This window comes from Hemiscyllium ocellatum, chromosome 42 (assembly GCF_020745735.1).
Source record: "Hemiscyllium ocellatum isolate sHemOce1 chromosome 42, sHemOce1.pat.X.cur, whole genome shotgun sequence".
Classification (NCBI taxonomy): domain Eukaryota; kingdom Metazoa; phylum Chordata; class Chondrichthyes; order Orectolobiformes; family Hemiscylliidae; genus Hemiscyllium; species Hemiscyllium ocellatum.
Window position 1 is genome coordinate 21,872,789 of NC_083442.1, and position 16,713 is coordinate 21,889,501.

Genomic DNA, 16,713 nt, shown 5'->3' on the forward strand with positions numbered 1-16,713 from the left:
CATCCGGACGAAGTTTAGAATTGAAATCCCACCAGTTACAAAAAAAACTAGGCTCCCACCCGCCTTCCTCTCCTGCAAACCAGCGTTCAGGACACAAGCCGCCTTTCTGGAAGAGGTATTCAGTTACATAAAGGAAGCTCGGATGAAATGTGCTGGCTCAAAGTGTAGGCGGGGTCAGCTTTCGCGTTTAAAAAAAAGGAGGACAGAAAGAGGGAATGTGACCCAGAGAATCCCACCCACTTCTGCAGGAGAGGGAAACTACTTCTCGCTGTGATTTTTCAGCGACCAATGAAGGGCAACTCAGTCCAGTGTGGTGACATCACCGGCCTAAAGAGGGTCTATTCGACTTCCTGCAAGGCTGTGACTGGTTCAGGTCGATTGCAATAAATCTCAATTCCTTGTCCCTCATCCCCCCCGCCTCCTCTTGTGGTCTGTCTGTGTGTCGACCGGAACATACGCCTGGATGCAGCTGACCCCCACCGTGTCTTTCACAAGCTCTCGCAGTTTCGGCGGGTCAGCAGCTAACTCTTCTGCAAAAGTTGGAAGTCTCGGTTTGCCTTTTCTCCCGAGCTAGCCCGGGGCTTGCAGGGTGAGTGAGATCCCTCCTTTCACCTCAATGGAAAGAGACAAGAGCTGAAGATAATTGGGATGTGGTTCTGGGAGGGGAAATAGCGGCAAATACAATTGAATAGGCAGAGCAACTGCTGCTTGGTAGTCGAGTCAAAAACATTCTTAAACAACTGTATATTTATTTAAAAATCACACAGCACCAGGTTATAGTCCAACAGGTTTAATTGGAAGCACACTAGCTTTCGGACCGATGCTCCTTCATCAGACTATCACCTAGTGAAGGAGCGTCGCTCCGAAAGCTAGTGCTTCCAAGTAAACCTGTTGGACTATAACCTGGTGCTGTGTGATTTTTAACGTTGTACACCCCAGTCCAACACCGGCATTTCCAAATCGTGCATATTTATGAACTCGTAAAGCAGCGTGACTTTTTCTTCCCCTGCAGTCGTGATCCTTAGCATTCTATCTGTCAATTTGTTCAAACATTCCCCTCCCTCCTCCTCTTGCTAGATTTCAATAAATTCTGAATACATTTAGATATTACTTTTTATATTTCATTCATGGCAGCATATGCCAGTCATCTAATAGGGGTTGGGATGTTTCATGAAGAGTGGGCAGTAGCCAAGTATTAACTTTGTTCTAATTCAACAGGTGTGAAACAAGAACAGAAATTGCTGGAGAAGCTCAGCAGGTCTGGCAACATCTGTGGAGAGAAAGCAGCGTTAACGTTTCGGGTTAAGTGACCCCTTCCTCAGAATTTTTTCTTCCCTAGCTGCCATCAGTTCTGAGGAAGGGTCACCCAACCTGAAACATTAACACTGCTTTCACTCCAAAGATGCTGCCAGACCTGCTGAGCCTTTCCAGTAATTTCAGTTCTTTTTTTCACGACTGCTGGATTAGAACAAAGTTAATACTTAGCTCTTCTGTCTCTTCCTCATGATAAATTCCAACCCCCTATTAAATAGGTGACTGACATATGTTGTCATGAATGAAAAATAAGTAATATCCAAATATATTTGGAATTATTGAAATCCAACAAGAACAGGAGACCTTTTCTTCTATCTGTCATCAGTTCTGATGGTCATTTGCCCTGAAATGTAACTCTGATTTCATTCCAAAGATGCTGCAAGACCTGCTGAACGTTTCCAGCAATTCCTGTTTTTGTTTCTGATTTACAGAATCTGCAGGTCTCTTGGTTTCCTTTCTCAGCAAGTATGAGACTGTTGGCACAGTGATGCCAGGTTTTGTACAGATGCCCAGACTGATTGATCGCTTTTCTGAGTTCACTGGCTGGCCTTTCTTCAGTTGTTGCCTCGTGTAAGATTCACTGAGCAGACAGTGGGAATGGCATTTATCTAATTGAGTCAGAATACTCTTTCCAGCAATGGGACTGGAGATGTCCCTTGTGGTCCTTCACTGTGTCCAGGCCCCTACCTGTTAGTTATGAAGTACTTTCAGACAACCTGAGGTGATGAAATGAAACATTCGACTGAAGGATCATCGCAGGTAGGAGGTGTTAGATTGCAGATTAATCATTAGAAATAGGTTTTATTGTCACATCTACTCAAGCACAGGGATACAGGAATACAGTGTAAAATTTACAATGTTGTCGTTCATGGCACCATCTTAGGTACAGGATACCTAGGTACAAAACATTAGGTAAAAGGTAGACAAGTAAAGAAACAAGTTAAAAGATCAGCATTTCAGATCTGATCAGTATAAAGTATTAAATAAGAAATAAAATGAGACATTCCAAAATGCAGTCCTTCTTTGGATATGGGCCCCCAGTAACTCCATGCTGCATTTTCCCTATGAGGGCTTGATTTCTCTTTCTCCTGTGCTGAGCTTGATCTCACGATCCCCACGCCTCAGTCTCGCAAACCATCCGAACCCCCAAATGTTTCCATGATTCTGCTGACTGCCAGAGGTCCATCCGGGCACACCAACCTCCATGCAGCCACATGATCGAATGGAATGGTAGATCAGGTTTGAGGGGCAGAATGGCCTACAGTATCTAAAACAAAATCTTTCCTTTATATTTCTGATCACTTTCTCTTTCGTGATTTTGACTTGTTTGTATTGTGTATACTCAAGTCTGGTGGCAACTTGAGTCTAATTATGGATTGCCCCTGTTGTTGTTGGGTACAAGAATATTGTTGCAAAGCTGGTATGTGCAGGCACCCCAAGACATTACACACCTATCCCTCAGCAACCGGTGTGTACTGCTTTTAATTGTACCATAGACATGGGGCGTATAGTGATGGTACTGCAAGGGACAAAGATATTTGGGTTGCTGTTGTTAGTATTTTTGACACCCTGGTATTATAAAGTGCTCATTCATATTAAGGCAGAGCACTATTCTGGTATTGATGTTCCTGGATATACACCAGGTATGTGACTGTTACTATATTTCAAGAGTAAATTTTTATGACCTTTAACTAGTTGTTAAATACTGAGTTGTACAGCTTGGAAACAGATCCTTCGGTCCAACCAGTTCATGCTGAACATAATCTAAAACTAAACTAGTCCCACCTGCCTGCTCCTGGCTCATATTCCTCCAAACCTTTCCTTTTCATGTACTTATCCAAAATGCCTTTTTAACATTTTAAGTGTGCCCACATTAAGCCATTGTGTCATTTTTGTGTGGCCTGTTGCGTAGTGATAATATCACTGGACAGATACTCGGGCTAATGCTTTCGATAGGCAAAAGTGAGGACTGCAGATGCTGGAGATCAGAGTCTAGATTAGAGTGGTGTTGGAAAAGCACAGCAGGTCAGGCAGCATCCGAGGAACAGGAAAATAAAAGTTTTGGGCACAAGCCTAATGCTTTAGATAGTTTCTGTAACATTTTGCTTTTACTCAGCAGGTCTAGTGGCATTTAGAGTGAGAGAGAGAGACTTCTCTTCAGAACTGAAAGACAGTGGGGAAAAAGACGGTTTTTATCAAGTTGACAAATGAGGACGACATGAAAATGGAATAGACTAAGGTGCTCAGAACATAGGTGAAACAGATTGCTAATATTGCTTGTCGTAATGGGAGAGCCCACAGATAAGGGAGCAGTGAGGCCATGGAAAGTTTGTTTACAACGATTAAGGTAGTTGAATTCACTCAAAAATCCCCCAAGACTGGTTACAATTTGATTCCTGAAAGAATTATTACACCATAACATATGATTTCTACCAAAATCTTTGCCTGTTTAGTTTGTTTCTTCAAGTGGAATATCATTGTAAAACTTTTATTACAACTGTTCTTGTCAAGCTAACGGAGGGGGAAAAGTTTAAATTCAGCAATCATTCTATTTTAAAACTATGACCCCCTTTGTTTGGAATGTTGACTTTGTTGAATCAGTGCAAGCCTGGGCAGGCTGTGCACAAAACACACCCACCATCTGCAGTTTTCTTGTATGGTCTTAGACTCATGACTGCCTGGTTGGACAGTTCGCTAGTATATAATGGGCACTGTCACTATTCTGGTGCCAGATCTCAATCTTCAGTGTGACCAAACAATTGGTTCTTAGGATGGAAGATCCAAGTCCCTGCTGATTTTTGTCAGGTTGTGAGTGGCCAATGGCTTAATGTTGTGCCATCCCAGTTAACTTTAGCATAAAACACAAGCCACAATCTTTCACAAGTCTTTTTCAATATTAATAAGACTAAATTTTTTTTAATGGCTTTGACTGGAATGTTCAGGGTACAGATAAACATGTCAAAGTTGGTACTTTGAATGCGCAATGGTTGTGGAGATTGGCCATCACAGAGTTGATATTTCTTTAACAAAAACGGAAATTGCTGGAAAAACTCAGTCAGTCTGGCAGCATCTGTGGAGAGAAATCAGAGTTAACTTTTCGGGTCCAGTGACTCTTCCTTAGAATTTGCAGCAGTTTCTGTTTTGTTTCTGATTTCCAACATCTGGATCTCTTTTGTTTTTTTTAATTTGTTCTTTCCAAACTCTGATTCATAAGTTGCTTCCGGGTCTTTAGTGTTGTTTTGACCCAATCCTGTTCTGGGATGTAATCACTCTGTTACATGGGCTCTTCCCTTCCCTGCCTCATGAGGTTGTAAAGATGAAAAAGGTGATGCTACTGTTTGTGAATTCAAATCTGGACTGAAGCGCCATATTGCCAAAAATTTCACTCTTCAAGCTCAACTACTCAATGAAATTTGCTTGGCATTTGTACTGCCAGCATGGTGTTGCTGCAGTGCAAGAGTGCCAGTCTACCTGCATTCTTAACAACGTAACACCGTGTTACAAAATGACCAACACCATATAAATGCAGGAGTTGTGTATAATGGGCGATTGTGAATATAGGTCAAGTGGTCTGCATTTGAAACACAGGCACCTGTAAAGTGTTTTGACCTTTATTGGAGTCCATACATAACTATTCACATGTACCTTAGCTTTATCAGGAGAACGTAGTTTGTTATTGTCACTAATGCAGCAATCCCTCAGTTAGTTCACCCAGAATTAAAATGTGATAACTGACTCTGAACAACCAGCTTACATTTCAGGGATTGCAATGTTGTCTTGTAAAGATGATCAATTAGGCCAGTGGTTCATCTAGGAAAATTAAAACTGACTTCCAGATTAAGATTTTTTTTTCTAATCAGCCTGTTCAATGATGTTATTCCAGATCTCCGGAACAGGTGGGGATTTGAACTTGGGCCTTGAGTGGTATCAATTTAAGAATTAATTTGTTTTAACTAATTCCAGTGTTTCACATATCGCTGTAAGGATAATGTTATGCATTTTTGGTGAGCATCTCGATATGATCCTTTTTTGCTTTCAAGGGTAAGAATATCTTGGTAGTGTGGAAAGTTATGTCTAGAAAGTTAGCAAAACACTCATTTTCTGAAGGTAGTATTCCTTTTTAAGGTTGGGTGCTCAACTTAGTTGGTGAGGGCTTTTGATAGCTGAGGCTAAAGCTGAGGCAGATGCTGTAAATCAGAATCTAGATTAGAGTGGTGCTGGAAAATCACAGCGGTTCAGGGCTTTTGCCCGATTTCCTATTCCTCAGATGCTGCCTGACCTGCTGTGCTTTTCCAGCACCACTCTAATCTAGACCCTGATCTAAACTCTGTTGATAGCCAAGCATTTGAAGAGTTGGACTTGCAATTTGTATGGAGCGCTTTAGCCTCCGATGTGGAGCACTCAGTATGCTGAAGTTTAGGAGGGGAATATTGGCAAACACTGAACGTCTGGCTCTCCAAATCTCCCCATCAACCACTAATTGTAAATATGCAGGAAGGTAGAGTCTGGCTCAACTTGAAATGGTGATATTAAAGTGCTCTTTTATTTTTCTCCCCAAGCAAACACTTGAGGGCAAGAGATTCTCGATGCCAATGATTGTCTTCAATGGCTGGGAACCTTTGAGCGAGCAGCCTTCATCTTGGGGTATCTACAGCCAATGGGTGAGTCCCATTGGTGGCAGCTAGTCAGAAAATCAGCCCATCACTGCTTGTTTTGATTTGGGACGAGTGTCTTACTTTGGGCAAGATATTGGAGGATGCACGTTGAACTAAATCTACACTTGTCCCTGTGTGCGTGCTCTCAAATTCCATAAAAGATCCCAAAAGAAGAGAAACAGTGTTTTCCCTGGTATGATGGCCAATATTTATTTCTCGAATATAATCAAAATAGAAGATAGTTTGGGAATTTTTCTGGTTGCAAACTGGCTGAAGTATTTCCTACATTGCAACAACGACCAGGTTTCAAAAGTATTTTGATTTGCTCTAAAGTGTCCTGGGGCTTCTGAGGCTATGAAAGAAAACCTGTCTCAATACAGCATTATCTCTGCATTGCCAGCTCTTAATGCCTTTCCTGTGTCAGGTAAACAGAGTTTTAACCTGAAGTAACTGCAGCAATTGCTTGCTGATAATCTGGGAGCCGTGTCTGTCTGATATTGCTGTTTGGATTAACATTCATTCTGCAGTATTTCAGTTAACAATATGGTTTTCCACTTCTGATCATTATACAGTAAACTCCTTTTGAAACGCATCTTTGAAGATGTCAGGTACCAACTTGTCTTTAATGAATTGCAGATAGTGGTCTGTTCAGTGACATTTGAAACCTCCGTAAGTAGTTGCCGACTTCTGCATTGAGTATAAGATGTGAACAACTGGTGTGGGTAGTTGTTATTTTGCAAAAAAAATGACCATAATTTCACTAACTTAATGTGGCACATGTTATTGCATACATTCATTATATTAAATACCTTCTAATCATAATTAAAGCATTTATGAAGCTATCAAATACATTGGTATTTGATGCAAAGTATTAATCAAACTCATTTTGAGTCAATTTGTCTATGACAATTGTAAGGTGTTGCTAGATCAGAATTGACACTTTAGCTTTCAGATTCACCCCTCCAAATCAAATTATCTTCCTGTCCTTTGATTTGAATATTCTGCATGTTTTTGGACAAACTCTGGACAACAGGCACATTTACACACACTCTTTTTAAAGGCCTATTCTCTTTCAACTCTCCACCCAGTTCATTTGATGCAAACAAGATTTCTGAATGACTTAGTGAGGATTCCATTCAAAGTATATCGACAATGAACCTTCTGTTATTACAATAATGTGCGTATATTTCTACATTGGTGCCTTTTGATCTCATCAGTTCTTTGAGATGTGAAAGTGTTAACCTATATATTTTGCGTAGGCCGCTATGACAGCTATTCTGCACACTTTTGATCTATAACTTCAATCACGTTTTTTTTCATTCAAAAGATATACTTTAAAATGGTTTCTTGGTGAACATTTGATTTTTTTTAGGTTTATTGTTTTGGAAAAATGCTATAGAAAATGCTATGGGTGGCACTGTGCTTAGCACTGCTGCCTCACAGTGCCAGAGACCCGGGTTCAATTCCCACCTTGGGCGACTGTCTGTGTGGAGTTTGCACATTCTCCCTGTGTCCGTGTGGGTTTCCTCTAGGTGCTCCGGTTTCTTCCCACAGTCCAAAAGATGTGCGGGTTAGGTGAATTGGCCATGCTAAGTTGCCCCTAGTGTTAGGTGTGGGGGAATGGGTCTGGGTGGGTTGCACTTCAGAAAGTCGGTGTGGACTTGTTGGGCCAAAGGGCCTGTTTCCACACTGTTAAGTAATCTAATCTTAAAAAAAATTGCACTCTAATTTCATTCAGTTGGACATGCAGGTTAGCTAAATGAGTGTTTAATGTTTGGGGTCTTCTCATTCTGTGGCTTTCACCGGGACGTTTTTTTGAGCCTGTCCATTCCACAGTTCGGTTATTGGGCAAATTGGAATTAATGAATGCTTCATCCATATTGTTGATGTGGTGTAATTGGTGCTTGTTTTTTTTTTCTGTTTGATAAATTGCTGGATAACAAATTTGTTATTTTGGCTCTGGATCTTTTGCTAATGTCAGATAGATTTTCTGCTGCAACTTCAGGCAATTTTATTTCTTCAGTGGAACTTAGTTTCCCATATATTTCATCTCATCTGCAAATTTGGTTGTCGGACCTTTTTTATCTGTGTATCCAAACCATTTACTATGGACTGAAGCTAATTGGGGCACAAGAACTGAATACTGTGGAACACATTGTTACATTTTGTTAACCAGAAAAAATCCTCTAATTTACTCCGATTCTCTGCTTTTTATTGGTTAGTCAATCTTTTATCTGAGCTAACAAATTACTTCTAACCCCATGTGATCAAACCTTTTGTGCTGCACCTTATCAAATGCCTACTAGAAGTCTAGTTATACCGCATGCACAAGACCCTGTTGTCTGCTTTGCTTGTTATCTCTCTTTTTAAAGAGCTCTAGTGAATTAGTTAAAATTAGATTAGATTCCCTACACTCTGGAAACAGGCCCTTCAGCCCAACAAGTCCACACCGACCGCACATCCCTGTCTTCATCAATGGTGCTGAGGTGGGGAGATGGTCAATAGCATCAAGTTCCTGGGAGTGAGGCTCACCAACAATCTGTCGTGGTCCACCCACATCAACATGATGGTCAAGAAAGCACAATGATGCCTCTGCTTCTTCCAAGAGGCTAATGACATTTAATAATTCTTAGGATGCTTCCTAGAACATGCATCTATATCTGGATGTATTGTAGAAAGGTATGGCAACTAGTCTTCCCAAGGCCACAAGAAGCTGCAGAGAGTCGTGAACATACCCCAGTCCATCACGCAAGCCAACATGGGGACAGCAAACACAAGGGGACATAACTTTAAAGTGAGAGGAGATAGGTATAAGACAGATGTCCGAGCTAGTTTCTTTAATCAGAGTATTAAGGGTATGGGATGCTTTGCCTGTAACGCCAGTAGATTCGCCAAGTTTAAGTGCATTTAAGTCGTCATTTGGACAGGCATATGGACGTACGTGGAATAGTGTAGGTGGAATGGGCTGAAGATTGATATGACAGGGCGGCGCAACATCGAGGGCCGAAGGGCCTGTACTGCGCTGTAATATTCTATGTTCTATTCCATCCATTGACTCCATCCATACATCCCGCTGCCTCGGGAAAGCAACCAACGTGATCAAAGACTGCTCCCACCCTGGTTATACTCTTTGGGCAGAAGATATAAAAGTTTGAATACATGTATGAACAGATTCGAGAACTGCTTCTACCCTGCTGTTATCAGACCTTTTAACGGACCTCTCAAATGTTAATGTTGATTTCTGTCTCTGCACCTTCTCTGCAGCTGTAATGTGGTGTTCTGCACTGTAATCTGCTACCCTGATACACTTTGTGTGGAATGATCTGAAAAGCTACACTTGTTTCTGTGTCTCCGTATACATGACGACGATAAATCAAACTCAAAGGTTTGGTCTTGGGCACCTTTCTTCAAGTTGATTCCTTCATTAATATCACATTTCCTTGTAGCATGGATATTTAACAAGTTGACCACTATTAAGGCTGTTAGTTTGAAACCAGCTTCACACTTCATTTGTCTTGTTGGAGGACACCTTTCTGTGTGGGATTGGTATGTGGGATCTGTTCTGATGAAGGTGTACCTTTTTACGTTTACAGAAGGCTGTGTACCCTCTCAATACAGGAGAAAGTAAGGACTGCAGATCAGATTCAAATAGTGTGGTGCTGGAAAAGCACAGCACATCAGGCAGCGTCCGAGGAGCAGGATGAAGGGCTTATGCCCGAAGTGCTGACTCTCCTGCTTTTCAGATGCTGCCTGACCTGCTGTGCTTTTCCAGCACCACACGTTTTGACTGTTGTCTCAACAGCCAGTATTGCCTGCTTCATGCTGACTACCCAATTATAAGGTGTTTGTAAGTGAAATATCCGCGGAGGCTGATTACAGATACGAGCATAGAACTTTCATGGCTGAAAAGTGCAGTGGTTTGTCAAACTATATATCAGGTGTCTCCAAAATCCGAACTTGGAGGCTTGGAAAAATGAAGGCCTCTTATGCTTGATGTCTCAACTGTGCTGTATGAGTAAGATATTCTAGGGCACTTGCAGAAGCATTGTTCTTGAATTTTCAACACTAACCCCTATCCTAACCATTTTAAGGATGCACTGGGACCAAACGTTTGTAATTTTGAAATACTGTCTTCAAGGTTGAAAAAAACAAGGAGAGCAGTTTGGAGATGACTTGGCAGAGTTTAGCACTGAGGTAGCAAAAGATTTAGCCAATGATGGGGACAAATGAAATTGGGAGTGGACAAGAGGCCAGAATTGAAGAAATGCAGAGAGTTCTGGTAGATTCCAGATTGGTTGAAATTATACCAAGGCAAAGATTTGAAATTAATTTGATTTTTTTTTTCATATCTGAGATATTGCATAAAACTGAAGAGATAACTGACATTCTAGTACTGTTGAACTATACTGCAGTTTCAAAAGCAACGATCCAAGAACTTCTCATTTCCGCTGTGTGAAGTAGGCTTGAGCAGCTAATGTCCTGTTCATCGTTTCTGGATATGCTGAGCATCAATTATTGTGCAAAGTCCGTGGGTGCATTTTGTTTTACCATGTTAGAGAATGGCAAAATCGCGAAGGATTCAAGTTTATCCACAAAGAGCTTTCCAATAATTTCTGAGACTTTCATAGATTAAAGGTGTCGTGGACACTAATAGTTAAGATAAAATAAAACAAAGAACTGTGGATGCTGCAGATCTGAAGCGAAAATGAAAACTCAGCAGGTCTGGCAGCATCCGTGGGAAGAAAGCTGAGTTAATGTTTCGAATCCAGTGACTCGTCTGAAATAGTAATCGTCCAGGGTTGGCCACAATTCAATCGTGTCTGGTCAGCTGGGGCTCAGCTGAAGGAAATGACTTCAAGAGGTTATTTAAAGATGTTATCTGAAAATGTGTATGACTCATTCTCAGCTGCAGGTGCCTGAAGATCCCATACATAAATGATCTAACTTCTTTGCGCACTATACATTGAATAAGACCATAAGATGTAGGAGTGGAAGTAAGGCCATTCGGCCCATCGAGTCCACTCCGCCATTCAATCATGGCTGATGGGCATTTCAATTCCACTTACCAGCAATCTCCCTGTAGCCCTTAATTCCTCATGACATCAAGAATCTATAAATCTCTGCCTTGGAGATATTTAGCGTCCCGGCCTCCACTGCACTCTGCGGCAATGAATTCCACAGGCCCACCACTCTCTGGCTGAAGAAATGTCTCCGCATTTCTGTTCTGAATTGACTCCCTCTAATTCTAAGGCTGTGTCCACGGGTCCTAGTCTCCTCGCCTAATGGAAACAATTTCCTAGCGTCCACCCTTTCCAAGCCACGTATTATCTTGTAAGTTTCTATTAAGTCTCCCCTTAATCTTCTATACCCCAATGAATACAATCCCAGGATCCTCAGCCGTTCCTCGTATGTTAGACCTACCATTCCAGGGATCATCCGTGTGAATCTCCGCTGGACACGCTCCAGTGCCAGTATGTCCTTCTTGAGGTGTGGGGACCAAAACTGGACACAGTACTCCAAATGGGGCCTAACCAGAACTTTATAAAGTCTCAGTAGCACAGTGGTGCTTTTATATTCCAACCCTCTTGAGATAAATGACAACATTGCATTCGCTTTCTTAATCACGGACTCAACCTGCATGTTTACCTTTAGAGAATCCTTGACTAGCACTCCCAGATCCCTTTGTACTTTGGTTTTACAAATTTTCTCACTGTTTAGAAAGTAGTCTATGCTTTTATTCTTTCTTCCAAAGTGCAAGACCTCTCATTTGCTCACGTTGAATTCCATCAGCCATTTCCTGGACCACTCTCCCAAACTGTCTAGATCCTTCTGCAGAATGTGTTACCTTTTAAGTCATAGAGACCTACAGTTTTGTTTGGCTTATAGAGTCTGTGCTGGTCAAAAAACACCAATTGTTATCCCATTTCTTGGCACTTGGCCCAAGAGACACCTATGCATTTATAGGCCACCTCAGCAACCTGAGGTAACTTTAGGTCACCTAAAGCTGCACCCTGCATTTTTTTTTGTCTTTTTTTTGATTTAGTGAATGTGTTTGTCTTTAGCCTCCAGTGTGCAGCAGTCTTTATAATGAAACTTAATATTTTGCTAGGCTTGGCAGAGATGAACCCAGAGATGAGTGAATTGTTTTGCAACAGCTGCTCTCTCTCCATTCATCCGACCTTCCTTCTGCTCCACGTTTGGAATGTGAAACTAGATGAGGGTTTTCAAGCTATGAATCTCGACTTCCATGAGATGAGATTTTAAGGCTATCATCTCTGAAACAGCAGTGGCTGCTGTGAAGTTAGGACTCATTGTCTGATAGTTGAGAGACCTCGTTTAAATGTTTGTTTTTTTTTCAAATAGGCAGTTCTGCCCTAATGGAGTGCTTTTTGAGTCCTGGCTGCTGCTGCCAAAAAAACGTGGGGGGGAAAAAACCTGGCTGGCACGGTGGCTCAGTGGTTAGCACTGTTGACTCACAGCGTGAGGGACCCAGGTTCGATTCCAGTCTCTGGTGACTGTGCAAACATTATGCAGACATTCTCCGTGTGTCTGTGTGGGTTTCCACTGGGTTCTTTGGTTTTTTTTTCCACAGTCCACAGATGTGCAGGTTAGATCGATTGAAAATGCTGAATTGCCCGTAGTGTCCAAGTGGATTAGCCGTGGTGGGGTTACAGAAAGTGGGTAGAGGGCTGGGTTTGATTGGGATGCCTTGGTGAGGGTCAGTGCAAACTCAGTGGTCAGAACGGTGTCTCTTTTTTTTTCCACACCGAAGGGATTCTATGAAAAGGTAGGTATCTTTCTTCAAACCAAACTAAACTAGTCCCACATGCCTGCACTTGGCCTATATTCCTCCAAACGTTTCTTATTCTTGTACTTATCCAAATGTCTTTCAAATGTTGTAAGCGTACCTGCATCTGCCACTTCACCTGGCAGTTCTTTCCGCTTACTAAGCACCCTCTGTGTGGAAAAAGTTGCTCCTCTGGTCCTTTTTAAATAGACAATAAGTGCAGGAGTAGGCCATTCTGCCCTTCGAGCTTGCACCACCATTCAATATGATCATCCTTAATCAGTATCCTGTTCCTGCCTTATCTCCATAACCCTTGATTCCACAATCCTTGAGAGCTGTATCCAACTCTTTCTTAAATGAATCCAGAGACTGGGTCTCCACTGCCCTCTGGGCAGAGCATTCCACACAGCCACCACTCTCTGGGTGAAGAAGTTTCTCCTCATCTCTGTCCTAAATGGTCTACCCCGTATTTTTAAGCTGTGTCCTCTGGTTCACCCATCAGCGGAAACATGTTTCCTGCCTCCAGAGTGTCCAATCCTTTAATAATCTTATATGTCTCCATCAGATCCCCTCTGTCTTCTAAACTCAAGGGTATACAAGCCCAGTCGCACCAGTCTTTCAGCGTAAGGTAGTCCTGCCATTCCAGGAATTGACCTCGTGAGCCTACGCTGCACTCCCTCAATACCCAGAATGTTTTTCCTCAAATTTGCATACCAGAACTGCACACAGTACTCCAGGTGTGGTCTCACCAGGGCCCTGTACAGCTGCAGAAGAACCTCTTTGCTTCTATACTCAATCCCTCTTGTTATGAAGGCCAGCATGCTATTAGCCTTCTTCACTACCTGCTGTACCTGCATGCTTACCTTCATTGTCTGGTGTACAAGAACACCCAGATCTCTCTATACTGCCTCTTTACCTAAATTGATTCCATTTAGGTAGTAATCTGCTTTCCTGTTCTTGCTACCAAAGTGGATAACCATTCATTTATCCACATTAAACTGCATCTGCCATGCATCTGACCACTCCCCTAACCTGTCCAGGTCACCCTGTAATCTCCTAATATCCTCATCACATTTCACCCTGCCACCCAGTTTAGTATCATCGGCAAATTTGCTCAGTATTGCTAATACCACCTTCTATATCATTAACATATATTATGAAAAGCTGCGGTCTCTGTACTGGTAGCTGCGGTACCCCACTGGTCACTGCCTGCCATTCCAAAATGGAGCCGTTAATCACTACTCTTTCTTTCCTATCAGCCAACCAATTTTCAATCCAAGTTAGTACTTTGGCCCCAATACATGCACCCTAATCTTGCTGACTAACCTCCTATGTGGGACTTTATCAAAAGCTTTCTGAAAGTCCAGGTACAGTACATCTGCTGGATCTCCCTCATCCATCTTCAGAGTTACATCCTCAAAAAATTCCAGGAGATTAGTCAAGCATGATTTCCCCTTCATAAATCCATGCTGACTCTGACCTATCCTGTTACTACTCTCCAGATGTCATAATTTCATCCTTTATATTAGTGGTGGGAAATATGCTGGAGTCTGAGGTCAGACTAACTGGTCTATAATTTTCCTGTTTTCTCTCTCCCACCTTAAAAAGTGGTCCAACATTAGCCGCCCTCCAATCCGCAGGAACTGATCCCGAATCTATCGAACTCCTGCAAATAATCACCAACGCAACCATGATTTCTCGAGCCACCTCCTTCAGTATTTTGGGATGTAGACCATCAGGCCCTGGGGACTTATCAATACCATCCTGATTCACCCAGTCTACCTGCATGTTGAAATGCCCCATAATAACTGTAGTAACATCTTTACGACAGGCCAATTTCAGCTCCTGATTCAACTTACATCTAACATCCAGACTACTGTTTGAGGGCTTGTAGATAACTCCCAAGAGGGTCTTTTTACCCTTAGTATTTCTGAGCTCTATCCACACTGACTCTACATCCCCTGATTCTAGGTCCCCCCCCCCCCCCCCCCCCGCACAAGGGACTGAATATCATCCCTTACCAACATGGCTACCCCACCCCCTCTGACTGCCATTTTGTTCTTATGATAGCACATGTAGCCTTGAATATTTATTTCCCAGACCCTGTCCACTTGAAGCCACATCTCAGGTATCCCCACAATATCGTATCTGCCAATTTCCAAAACAGCCCCAAGCTCCTCCATCTTATTTCTAATGCTTCGTGCATTCATGTATAGTATTTTTAATTTGTTACTACCCTCACCTTTCCCATCAACTCCTATTTCCCTCAACCTTCCAGCAAGATCCCTTTCGGAGTTTTCTGCCTCATTGATACAGTTGTCTTTCTTGACTTCCCTTGTTCCAACTTTCCCTTCAATTTCCTTCTTTCTCCTCTCACCTTAAAATTTGCCTCCTAGTTTTGAACTTCCCTACCTTAGGGAAAAGACTTTTGCTATTCAACTTATCCATGCTCTTCATGATTTTACAAACCGCCATAAGATCACTCCTGATTTTTAGTCTGGGGTCATTTGAGATCTAAAATAGTAGCTCATCAGGGTAAGATTTGGGAAGCATTGTCTAGACTGCTGTTGAAGGTAACAACTCGGGATATCATCATAGATTCCTGACGGTATGGAAGATGGCCACTCAAACCATGGAGTCCACCCAACCCTCTGAAGAGCATCTACCCCGACCCACCTCATTCCCGTAACCCTGCATTTCCTATGGCTAACCCACCTAACCTGCATATCCCTGAACACTATGGGGCAATTGAGCATGGCCAGTCCACATATCCTGCACATCTTTTGACTGTGGTAGGAAACCAGAAGACCTGCAGACAACTCCTGCAGGCATGGGGAGAATGTGTAAACTCTACACACAGTCGCCAAAGGTTGGAATTGAACCCAGGTCCCTGGCACTGTGAGGCAGCAGTGCGAACCATTGAGCCACCGTACTGCCCGTCCGATTCTCTTGTCTTTCTAATCACTTGAAATATGTTTCCCTTTGCATGCTGCAGTCAGTATTCTGTGGGTTCATGAGAGTCAACTATTCTGAGAAATAATGTTTTGTGAGACATAAATATGTATTGGATATTGTACTATTGTGGTCTCTACTTGGATTGTAGGGTGCACCAGGAATGTTCAAGAATAGATGATTGGTTTGAATACTGCGCAGAATCTGTTTATTTTACCCCATTTTGAGGTCTCGGCCTTGTTTTGCCCAGTACAGAAGGATTTGAAAGTTGAATAGGCCATGAACCTTGGATAACCATCAGTCTCTCCAGAGCACCAAGTGATCAACCTACCTTTGTTTGTTGTACAAAGTTAACAATCAGACAACACCAGGTTATAGTCCAACAGGTTTAAGTGGAAGCACACTAGCTTTCAGAGCGACGCTCCTTCACCAGGTGATCAAGGAGCGTCGCTCCGAAAGCTGGTATGCTTCCACTTAAACCTGTTGGACTATAACCTGGTGTTGTCTGATTTTTAAATTTTGTACAACAGTCCAAGACCGGCATCTCCAAATCTTGTTTGTTGTATGCTGGTCAATTGAATGCCCATGTGCTTAGTTCAATTTTATAGTGACACAGAATTGTCCAGCACAGAAACATCCCCTTTGGTTCAACCTGTCCATGCTGACCAGATGCTCTAAATTATTATCTAGTCCCCTTTTGCCAGCATTTGGCTCTTATCCCTGTAAAAGCTTCCTATTCATGTACATATGTTTTGAGGTAACCGACACTTCATGTTGTAAAGTATTAGGGGATGCCGTGGGGTTGTGAAAGGCATTATACAAATGCAAGCCTTTCTTTTCTGTATTCCATGTGGAATTTGAATGTTGGATAACATCAAGTAGATTTTAAACTCCTCCCATCTTTTATCATTTGGATAGGCATAGTGTCATGCCTTCGCCCTGCACTCACTACTTTGATGTGTCAGCCATTATTCAGTTGTGATGTGGAAGTGCCAGTCTTGGACT

At 42.3% G+C, this 16,713-nt stretch overlaps 1 protein-coding gene across 3 annotated transcripts in view; it reads left to right on the forward strand.

The window, feature by feature from the left end:
• The first annotated feature begins 249 nt into the window (after positions 1 to 249).
• Positions 250 to 16,713, forward strand: part of cd276 (CD276 molecule) — a 346,648-nt gene continuing 330,184 nt past the window's right edge. Inside the window, exons 1-2 of one of the 3 annotated variants that reach the window (XM_060853772.1) lie at positions 251 to 589; positions 5,874 to 5,975. The gene's annotated coding sequence lies outside the window, so the exon portion shown is untranslated. Of the gene's footprint in view, positions 590 to 5,873; positions 5,976 to 16,713 lie in introns of all 3 variants that reach the window. The other 2 variants (XM_060853775.1, XM_060853771.1) reach the window with 2 other exon arrangements.